We start from the raw sequence: 11,365 nt of genomic DNA, 5'->3' as shown, positions 1-11,365 counted from the left end.
GCCAGAATATAGAAAAAGCATTATTGCTATCACCCACTGTTTAAAGTCAATAAGGATTAAAAATCTAGGAGATTTTGACTGTTTACATTTAATACAAATTACTTTATGGCTAATTCTGTCCCTTCCCCTAACAGCCCTCTGTATAAAACAGCATATTGGGAGGGGGGCAGTTTGAATATACAATAAACAATTCAGATTTGCTTGTTCATCTCATCCAGATTTTTATTAAGGTCTGTGTTGGCAGATACTTTATATGGAAGTAGCTAGGGAAGAGCAAGAAGGTACATTAAGTCATAATATGAATGGCTAGAAACTTCCCATTTTTTATCTGTTTTTTGTTTGGTTGCGTTTTTTTTTTTTTTAATTGGGTGATGAGAGTTGTCACCTTTCTTCTTAAAATAGTTGTGATAGATTATTTGACACTTTTAGGTGTTTGAAGTAATTTGGAAGCTTTTTAGAGAGAAATCCCTTACCTTAAGTGAATGCTATGAGTTCAGTGCAAATACTGTATTATTGTGTCAGATATACATGTGGATGATTGATGGTTCCTTTTGGTCTTGCAAACTGACTTTATGCAGTTGTGATTTTATATAGCTGTCAACTGTTCTACAAGACAAAAATGGAAGGCCAAAGTATGACTGGATGTAAAACTGAAACCTATACTTTTTTCCTAGTCACATATTCTTTTAAACAGCAAGGAATTAGAGATGGGTAGAAATCCTTTTTTTTTTTTTTTTTTATTTACATTGTGTCAATCCTGTTGCCAGCTAAACAGGGATTTGGATAGAGTCTGTTGACAGTGTGGTCCATGCCAGTCTCCTACATATGTCAGTGAAATAGTGTATACAGTGTCTTCTGTATTTTCTAAATCACTCCATGTAAGTTAAGGCTTGGGTCTAGGTAACGTATTCCAAAAAGATTTTGGTTCTGAACAGAATACAAGTCAGGAGGACTGTTTCAAGGCAACTATGTGATTGTCTGCAGCTGTTATGGTGCAGCACTTACATAGACTGAAACAAGTCAGCCTAATATAGCTTTAGAAATCTTGGAAATGTTTATGCCTTTTTAAGGATGTATGTGCTATCAAGAATGTTTATAGGACTCTACCATACAGATAACAGAACTTACTTTTCTGATGATTAATAAATAAAGTTCTGTAGTTGTAGTCTCATGAACTGTAGAAGTAGGCATGAGGTAGTGCTTCTCCAGATACTCCTAATGTAAAAGATTGGCTTGTTAAGATAGAACTGGAATAGTCTTTGGACTTAAAATAAACACTCCTTTTGGGAAAGTGATGTATACAGTATTTTAAATGTGGAATATACCAAGAATAATAGCATGGTTCATTCTGCATAATGAAATTTCATGGTATGTAAATACCCATTTTATCAATCTAAATGAAGGACAGCATTCTTTTTTCTCTACGCTATTCAAATTTCTCTCAGACAGATCTAGTTTATACCTGTCTACACTTCCATATTAGTGTCATATATCATGCATTTTGTTTCCGTTTTGAACAGTTTATTTCATTTCCAGCCCCTATATTTTATTTTAAAAGATATTTTCTGAATTCTTGCTTATAAAATTTGTGGAGAAAAATCCTTCTCAGCTTAAGCCCTTCCTTTCAGTGTCTGCTGAATCCACCAAGATTTTACCTTGCATCACTTTTCTTTGTTGTATTGTATCTGCAGTCCACTACAGAGATGTTGCACCAATCTAGCTAAAAACATTCCTCCTCTGAATGACTTCACTAATACAATTTTTATATAGGCATTTCTATAATGTGTACACTGTGCAGTGTAACATCAGGTTTAAGGAAACTGAACACCTAAGCTAGGTCTGAATGAGCTGGTATCTGTATATGACACTCTCCATAATACACAGAGATATCAGTTCAATTCACCTGCATTTGTTTGGGCTGCCACTTCCAATTAGGGCAGTTGAATTTGTCTTAGATGAAATGTACCAGCCTGTATCACAACCATGTGGCAGTGTGCTCGACCCCCCCACACCCTCCATCCTGCCGTTTTGGGTATAACAATCATGAAATGATAGAGTTTTCGATCCTTGGAGAAGTAAGGAGGGGGGATCAGCAGAACCTCTATTTTGGTCTTCTGGAGGGCAGACTGGCCTGTTTAAGAGCCTGGTCGACAGAGTCCCTTGGGAGGCAGTCCTGAAGGGCCAAGGGCTCCAGGAAGGCTGAACGTTCTTCAGAAAGGTAGTCTTAAAGGCAAAGAAACAGTCAGTCCCCATGTGCTGAAAGACAAGCCGGTGGGGAAGAAGACCAGCCTGGCTGAACAGAGAGCTTTGGCGGGAACTCAGGGGAAAAAAAAGAAAATTTACCACCTTTGGCAGAAGGGGCAGGTAACTCTGGAGGACTCCAAGGATGCCATTATTAGGTTATACAGGGAGAAAATTAGAAAAGCAAAAGTCCAGCTAGAATTTAAGCTGGCCACTGCTGTAAAAGATAACAAAACCTGTTTTTACAAATACATTAGAAGCAAAAGGAGGGTCAAGGATAATCTGCATCCTTTACTGGATGCAGTGGGGAACATTGCCACAAAGGATGAGGAAAAGGCTGAGGGACTTAATGCTTCCTTTGCCTCAGTCTTTAATAGCAAGACCAGTTACCCTCTGGGTACTCAGCCCCCCGAGCTGGAAGACAGTCATGCACACCGAGGGGATTTTTCAGTCCCCTCTTTATACAAGCAACTCATACCTATTCATTAGTTTTCCAAGAAATTGTTTACATATTCATTACAACTCTGAGAATTGATTTAAATATCTCGTGCCTGCGCAATGTCCTTGAGGAGTTGTCTCTACGCAGACTCTATTCCTCAGCGGCCATGTTTAAAGTCTCCATCTTCGCCACGTTGCATGTACAACAGGAATCTAAGACCAAATGTCCCTTTTTAAAGATAACCAACCCAAGGACTTAGCAGTCTGTGCATCCGTCATGTGGCAATAAGGGTCCTTGGACATTTCCCGACTTCTAACTAAACATAGGTGCGTCATCCTTTACATAAGTGGTACAGCATTCACTATTCAGCATGAGTTTGCATCACAATTTCAGACCAGTTTTATCAAATGCTTACAACTTCAGTGTGAAGTTACTTAAGCATTCAGATACTAGCTCACCACTTAAATCCCTTGCATTTGTCCTCAGCCTCCATGTGGGATTCTGCTGTATGGTCCTCCTGGCACTGGTAAAACACTGATTGCCCGAGCAGTGGCCAATGAAACAGGGGCTTTCTTCTTCCTGATCAATGGTAAGTTTTGTGGCTGCTTTGGCCCCAGATCTGCTGTGTGTTCATTGTCCATCTCATGATAATGAATGGTATTAATAGGGCTTATAGAGCCATGTTGTCTCCCTGACATCCTTCCTTACCTCTTTGAAGTGTGCCTCTGGGGACACTTAGAGGCCATTTGTGTGGAAACGTCTGTAATGGCACTTCCCTTAAGCTTGGCTGTTTTGTAGCAGGCTGATTGGAAAGACAGCTTTGTGATGCAGGGACTTGGAGTCTGTCTGGCTGAGTGTTCATTTGTTGGTGAGGGCAGAGCTGGAAGTGAGGTGGTGAGATTATTTTATGTATATGGGTGCAGGACACTTGTTTTTGTTGCTGCCAGTATGTTCCATTCAGAAAATAAGCTGGTCTGCTGTGGATTCCTTTTTTTTTCCCCTCAAGTAAAGCACAAGACCTATTCTGTTTCACATAACATTAATTGGGAAGAACTGTTCTGAAAGCTATAATGAGTACCTTGTCACTTGTAGCTAAGTCCCACAACCTCCTATTGATTACTCTTTACCTGTAGCAGCTGAGATAGATACTGGTTTATGTCCAGTAAGGAGCAGATTCTGAATTTTCCTCACTGTTTTTCTGTCCCATTTTACAGTCGGTGCTGGAATAACTGAACATTTGTACTTAAGGAGTGCTGCTTTTCTGATTTGAATTACTTAGACCCATGAAGGTGAAAGCAAAGGAGTGCATAGCAGTGAGCAGCTGTAGGGAAGTGATTTGCGTTGTATCTCAAGACATCAGATGTAAAAGGACTGTTTAACCACGTCACCCTTGTCATATACTTCCTAAGTGTATGGAAGATGTCACTGTATGCTAATGAGCCAGATATTTCTTTAGACACTTGTACTTTTATTGCATAATAAAAATAACATTGTCAGAATTGGCGATGCATTCTGTCTGCGAGTCCCAAACATGGAGTTACAGGCAGTGTTGTAGATAGACCTGGTATTAATTGGTGAGTTACTTGTAATGAAACACTTAGTACCTGCCTGCACCAGTGGCTCTGCAGCTGATGCACTTCAGTCAGCTAGCAGCTTTGCACTCCTGAGGCTCAGGTTTCTTTTTCTTGGATCTCTTAGAAGCACATTTTTCATTACCACTCCCATCAGCATGATGGAAAAAATCTGTAAAAACAGAATAAATCTGTGAACTGCATTAGCGTTCAGCAATTGTAGGAGATCTCAGGGGAATGCTGTCCTTCCGTCTGGGATTGATGTGCTTAAAGAGGTTTTTTTTCTTTCTTTCTTTCCTCACTTATTTATTCTTTGAGAGGAAATGGGTTTGGGGTTTTTGGGGTGGTTTTGGTGTTGTTTTTTTGGTGGTGGGTTGTTTTGTGTGTTTGTTTTTTTTTAAACTCATTTATAGGATCTTACAGAGGTAATACCTGTGTAATGCAAGCTGTTCAGTGAGCCAAGTAGGGGAGATGCCATGCTGGATCTCCTGGTTACAAACAGGGAAGGACTGGTGGGTAATGTGGTGGTCAGAGGATATCTTGGGCATAGTGATTGTGAGATGACAGAGTTTTCAATTCTAAGAGAAGGAGAGGGGGTCAGCAGAACTGTTACCTTGGACTTCTGGAGGGCAGAATTTGGCCTGTTTAAGAGCCTGGTTGACAGAATCCCTTAGGAGACAGTCCTGAAGGGCCAAGGGGTCCATGAAGGCTGGACCTTCTTCAAGAAGGTACTCAAATGCACAGGAGCAGTCTGTCCCCATGTGCCAAAAGACGAGCTGGTGGGGGAGAAGACTGGCTTGGCTGAACAGAGAGGGTTTGCTGAAACTCAGGGGAAAAAAGGAGAGTTTACCACCTTTGGAAGAAGGGGCAGGCAACACTGGAGGACTCTAAGGATGTTGCGAGTTTATGCAGGGTGAAGATTAGAGAGGTGAAAGCCCAGCTAGAACTCGGGCTGGCCATTACCATAAAAGATAGCAAAAAATGTGTTTACTAATACATTAGAAACAAAAGGAGGGCCAAGGATCCTTTATTGGATGCAGTGGGGAACATTGCCACAAAGGATGAGGAAAAGGCTGAGGGACTTAATGCTTCCTTTGCCTCAGTCTTTAATAGCAAGACCAGTTGCCCTCTGGGTACTCAGCCCCCCGAGCTGGAAGACAGGGAGGAGGAGGAGCAGAATGAAGTCTCCACAGTCCAGGAGGAAACAGTTACTGACCTGCTGCTCCACTTCGACATGCACAAGTCTATGGGGCTGGATGGGATCCACCTGAGGGTACTGAGGGAGCTGGCAGAGGAGCTCACCAAGCCGTTCTCCATCATTTATCGACAGTTCTGGCTAACTGGGGAGGTACCAGCAGACTGGAGGTTAGCCAATGTGACGCCCATCTACAAGAAGGGCCAGAAAGAGGATCTGGGGAACTACAGGCCTATCAGCCTGACCTCAGTGCTGGGGAAGGTTATGGAGCAGATCATCCTGAGTGCCATCACGTGGCACGTGCAGGACAACCGGGGGATCAGGCCCAGTCAGCATGGGTTTATGAAAGGCAGGTCCTGCTTGACAAACCTGATCTCCTTCCACCACAAGATGACCTGCCTAGTGGATGAGGGAAAGGCTGTGGATGTTGTCTACCCGGACCTTAGTAAAGCCTTTGATGCTGTCTTCCATAGCATTCTGCTGGAGAAACTGGCTGCTCATGGCTTGGACAGCTGTACTCTACGCTGGGTTAAAAGCTGGCTGGCTGGCCGAGCCCAAAGAGTGGTAGTAAATGGAGTTACATCCAGCTGGCGTCTGGTCACAAGTGGTGTTCCCCAGGGCTCAGTATTGGGCCAGTTCTGTTTAACATCTTTATCACCGATCTGGACAAGGGGATTGAGTGCACCCTCAGGAAGTTTGCAGACGATACCAAGTTGGGGGGAGAGTGTTGATCTGCTTGAGTGTAGGAAGGCTCTGCAGAGGGATCTGGACTCGCTGGATCAATGCACCAAGGCCAATTGTATGAGGTTTAACAAGGAGAAGTGCTGGGTCCTGCACTGGGGTCACAACAACCCCACGCAATGCTACAGGCTTGGGGAAGGGTGGCTGGAAAGCTGCCTTGTGGAAAAGGACCTGGGGGTGCTGATTGACACCTGGCTGAACATGAGCCAGCAGTGTGCCCAGGTGGACAAGGAGGCCAGTACACACCAGCATGCTATCAGAAACAGTGTGGCCATCAGGACAAGGGAAGTGATTGTCCGCCTGTTCTGGGCACTGGTGAGGCCCCACCTTGAATACTGTGTTCAGTTTTGGGCCCCTCACTTCAAGAGGGATGTAGAGGTGCTGGAGCGTGCCCAGAGAAGGGCAACGAAGCTGGTGAAGGGTCTAGAGAACAAGTCTCATGAGGAGCAGCTGAGGGAACTGGGGTTGTTTAGCCTGGAGAGGAGGAGGCTCAGGGGGGACCTTAATTGTTCTCTACAGCTACCTGAAAGGAGGTTGTAGGCAGGTGGGGGTCAGTCTCTTCTCCCAGATAACAAGTGGCAGGACAAGAGGTAACGGCCTCAAGTTATGCCAGGGGAGGTTTAGATTGGGTATTAGGAAAAATGTCTTCACTGAAAGGGTGGTCAAGCATTGGAACAGGCTGCCCGGGGAGGTGGTGGAATCACCGTCCCTGGAGGTGTTTAAAAAACACTTAGGTGTGGTACTTAGGGACATGGTTTAGTGGTGGTCTTGGCAGTCCTGGGTTAACGGTTGGACTTGATGATCTCAAAAATGTTTTCCAACCTAGATGATTCTATGATTCTATTTGACTCAAAGTGGCTTTGGGGTTTTGACTTGAGCAACATGCTTATCTCACAAAAGTTATGGATGCAGTCTAACAATCAGCCTGAGTGATGCCTGGGGTGAGGCAGGGGCCTCATAGCCCAGTGTTGCTTCTGTAAAAGCAAAGAAGACCCCCATAAATCTGTACCAAATCCCTCACCCTGTGGTGAACTATTGGGCCCCACTGGCCTTTCAGAATTGACAATCCTTGCTAAGGGCCAATTGGCACATAATAATTGACTTAGTCCCACCTTGCCATGAGTAGAAATCTGGCATTTAGAATCCTCTATTTGGACGATAATACTCCAACCACTGGACAAGTCAACAGGTCTGGACCTCTCTTCTCCCTGAGCAGGGACACCTCTTTGGTAAGACTTGTGCCTCTGACTGTGTCAGATGTTACCCGGGACAGTATTGTTAAAAAAAGTGCTGAACCCTTAACTCGAGCTCGATTTTTGCAGTAAGTGCATTTATCAATGGCTATTCCAAATATGTTATATCTGCCGCCTTTAATGAATCATCTTTTTTTTTTCAACTTTGTGAAACTCTTTTAGTAAAAGTCCTTGAGAGGGCTATGACAGGCAAATGTTCACTCTGATGAGTGCCTGTATTCTTTAGACCTAAACTATTGTCCAAGTCTGAGACTAAGATTGGATCTAGCCGCACCTAGACTCCCCTCTGAGAAGGAGTTTAGAAAGCAAGGGGATACTTTCTGAACCTTATGACTCAACAGGAGGGGGGTTTTCCCCCTGGCCATGCATCATACTCATACACATAATGTGACAAAGCACTGCTGAATTTCTGCTTCATAATTTTACATTCTCTTGAATTTTTATATATATATACTGTGGTGGTTTGACCCTGGCTGGATGACAGGTACCCACCAAAGCTGCTCTATCACTCCCCTCCTCAACTGGACAGGGGAGAGAAAATATAACAAAAGGCTTGTGGGTCAAGATAAGGACAGGGAGATCACCTAACATCACTTAACACACCTCATCTTTATATTACTTTAAAATGTTTAGGAGCTGTCAGATTTTGATTGTTCAGTTGTTGAATTCCTAATGTCAGGGACAGTAGATATTTGGAAAATGTATGCAGCTATAACATGCCTGAGATAGTGTGTTTTTTGACCTACTTATGTCTCTGAATTCTTCAAGCTAGAAATATGCAGAATTCAAGTTTGAAATAAATTTCTTGTGACACTAGAACAAATGCAGTAACTGAATGCCATATACTCAATGCAGTCATTCTATAATGATAGGGATTAAACTGATATTTTGTACCTAATGCTTCATTTTAGGCATGTTACTTTTAAAATACTGTTAATTCTAGCACCAAGACATGAGATTGGTATGGAATAATAGGATCTACAGAAAAGACATGCTTCCCTTGTTGTTGTCAACCATGTATGCTATATAATTCGATCTGTAACTCCATGAACTCAATTTCCAACAATTGTTTATAAGTTTTCAATGTGAAATAGATTTAAAAAATCCCTTGTCATCACCACAAATACTGATAAAGGCTATGTAGCTTTTGTTCTATGTGAAAGTAAGTTTAAATACTGTTTTAAAAGAGAAGCCATTAATCTACATATCTTAGTATTAAGAAGCTATATTAATTCAAACAAAGGAAAAATGGCATGCAATTATGAAATATGACAACATTAAATACACAAATATACAAAAGGTTTTTCAGGGTGGGGAGATTGTGAGCAATATTAATACGTAATGACAGTACTGGACCACTCACAAATGGCAGCTGTTTGCTGCCATCTTTAATGTAGCGTCAGAGCAGCAACAAATTGTTGTCCAATGGCACTCCATTATGCACAAGGAAGTGGTCTACAAAGTAACTTAGAAATTTAAAAAAATACAGAAATTTTAAGGGAAAAAACCCACAGAGTAAAGAAGCAACTTTAAATATCTGTTCTTTAATTTTTAGCATAACTGGTATTTAATTGTATATGAAACTATGGCAATAACAAATATTTCTTAGTATTTTTTCCTAAAAGCATTAGGTTGTTCTTTGATTTAAATTCTGCTAGAGCACTGAGCTTCAGAAGGAGATTTAGGTTTGTACCCTTTTGGTGGGTTCAAACCCACATGTCCCAGAAAGAAAGAGTCGCTGAGGTGAGCTGCTCTGGAGCTGGCCCGATCCACAGCAGAGCAGCACAGGGGGGTTTCTGAGGCAGGGAAATGCCAGGGTAGTGAAGAGACCTTCCAGGAGCTGGCAGCTCTCATGAGAGATGCTGACAGAGGCCTGGGCATTGCCAGAGCAACTGTGGCCACCCCACACACATAAAAAAGCAGCCTAGGGAGCACTAGCAATCAGTGTGGTGCAGAAGGGTGTGCAGGAAGTGTGTTGTCACCCTGCCAGCTCAAGTTCAGTTGGTGGTCATCACCATCTCAGAAGGAGCTTAGTTATGGTATCCACCCAGCAGAAAGTTATGTCCTCTGCGCTTGCCAGAATGGATGTGGCAACCCAGACAGAGCTCCCACAAAAACATGCAGCCATCCAGATCTCAGGCTGCATGACATGCCAGAGCCTTTTGCTAGTAATGAATGGCAGTAAGAACAGCTGTGTGAGGTGTGACCTGCTCAGCCTGGTGGCAGAGCTATGAGAGGAAGTAGAAAGGTTAAGGAGCATCAGGGAGTCTGAGAAAGGGATAGACTGGTGGGACCATGTTCTGCCCTCCCTGACACAGTAACAAGAACAGCCACCAAAAAAAAACCCCGAGATCAAGGGGATCCAGTATCCTCCCTCCACCAGGCAGAAGGCAGTAGCTTAAAGGAAAGAAGTGAATAGTGGCAAGTCCACACTCGGGGCAGCAGGTGAACCCTTCCTTGCCTGCTTTGCCTTCCCAGGTGCCTCTATACAACAGGTATGAGGCTCTGGATGTAGAAGGCCAGTCAATGGATGATGATCCATCTACACCAGACATATTACCAAGGTCAGAAAGGTCTACCCCTAGTATCACAACCATCGCAATGAGGAAGAAAAGACAGGCTATAGTTGTAGGTGACTCCCTTCTGAAGAAAACGGAGGATCCAATATGCCAGACAGACCCTCCTTTAGGGAAGCCTGCTGCCTCCCTGGGGCCCAGGTTAAGGACATCACTAGGAAACTTCCTAGCCTAGTACAGACCTCAGACTATTACCCATTATTGATCTTCCATGTGGGTGGCAAGGAAGACACAATTCGTAGTCCAAGGGCAATCAAAAGAGACTTCAAGACCTTGGGATAGTTGGTAAGGGAATCTGGAGCACAGGTAATTCTTTCCTTCATCCTTCCAGATGCAGGCAGCGACATTGGAAGAAACAGACAGATACAGTCTATTAATACATGGCTCTGTAGCTGGTGTCACTGCCACAATTTTGGTTTTTTTGATAATGGGATGGTCTACATGGCACCAGGCCTACTGGCATCAGATGGGATTCACCTTTCTCAAAGGGGGAAGAGAGTCTTTTCTCACAAGCTAGCAGGGCTCATTGACAGAGCTTTAAACTAGACTTGAAGGGGGAGGGGGGTAATATCAGGCTTGCCCATGACAAGCTGTAGGATGATATGTCAAGATTAGAGGGACGGGGTGCTAGTGAGGGCCCTCAGCCTGTTGCTCTGAGACATGCTGGGTACACTGGAGCACACTGAAGTTTTACAGAGATAAGCCAGGGGCTCCTGAGGTAATAGGAACCAACAGAGAAACACCAGTGAAATACCTCAAAGGAATTAAGGGGTATTCCTCTAAGTAGGTTACACAGCCGACAGCCCAGCTGAAGTGCCTCTACACTAATGAATGCAGCATGGGCAACAAACAGGAGGAGTTGGAAGCCACCGTGCTGATAGAAAGCTGCAACCTAATTGCCATTACTGAAACTTGGTGGAACAAATTTCGTGACTGGAGTGCAGTTATCAATGGCTACAGGCTGTTCAGAAGGGACAGGTGAGGAAGGAGGGGCAGAAGGGTTGCCCTCTACATGAAAAAATGGATAGACCATGAAGAGCTGTGTCCTGGTTTTGGCTGGGATAGAGTTAATATTCTTCTCAGTAGATGCTACAGTGCTGTGTTTTGGATTTAGTATGAGAATAATGTTGATAACACACTGATGTTTTAGTTGTTGCTAAGTACTGCTTACTCTAAATCAAGGACTTTTCAAGTTTCCCATGCTCTGCCAGTGAGCAGGTGCACAAGAAGCTGGGAGGGAGCATAGCCAGGACAGCTGACCTGAACTAGCCAAAAGGATATTCCATACCATAGAATGTCGTGCTCAGTATATAAACTGGGGGGAGTTGGTCAAGGGCCACTGATTGCTG

The sequence above is a fragment of the Falco cherrug genome (genome assembly GCF_023634085.1).
Source record: "Falco cherrug isolate bFalChe1 chromosome W unlocalized genomic scaffold, bFalChe1.pri SUPER_W_unloc_1, whole genome shotgun sequence".
NCBI lineage: Eukaryota > Metazoa > Chordata > Aves > Falconiformes > Falconidae > Falco > Falco cherrug.
The sequence above is the reverse complement of the archived record's forward strand: the minus strand, read 5'-3'. Positions refer to the sequence as shown.